The sequence below is a fragment of the Sinocyclocheilus grahami genome, unplaced genomic scaffold (assembly GCF_001515645.1).
Source record: "Sinocyclocheilus grahami isolate Dianchi unplaced genomic scaffold, SAMN03320097.WGS_v1.1 scaffold176.1, whole genome shotgun sequence".
NCBI classification, from domain to species: domain Eukaryota; kingdom Metazoa; phylum Chordata; class Actinopteri; order Cypriniformes; family Cyprinidae; genus Sinocyclocheilus; species Sinocyclocheilus grahami.
Genome location: NW_015505355.1, coordinates 1,152,463 through 1,152,770, shown reverse-complemented (window position 1 = coordinate 1,152,770; position 308 = coordinate 1,152,463).

The window sequence follows — 308 nt, the reverse complement described above, 5'->3', positions numbered from 1 at the left end:
AATAATAATAATAATAATAAAACACTACAAATAATCAGGCCACAAGTTTCCAATAAATGTTTAGCTCAAACGAATAAATAAATAGAATCATGTTGAAATGTTTTCAAGTTCTGTTGTGTTTAGTGATATGAATCATCAGTCTATATTTATTTTATAAAGAAAAGCTGCAGTAGGATTCTTGTGCTATTACAAATTTCATCAGTTTTTGTGTAGTGTAGGGCCAGTATAAACTAATCTGGGTTTACTCACACCTGCACGTTACGGGCTGTCCTTGCATGATGTAACTGCTGCTCTTCACACACACACAC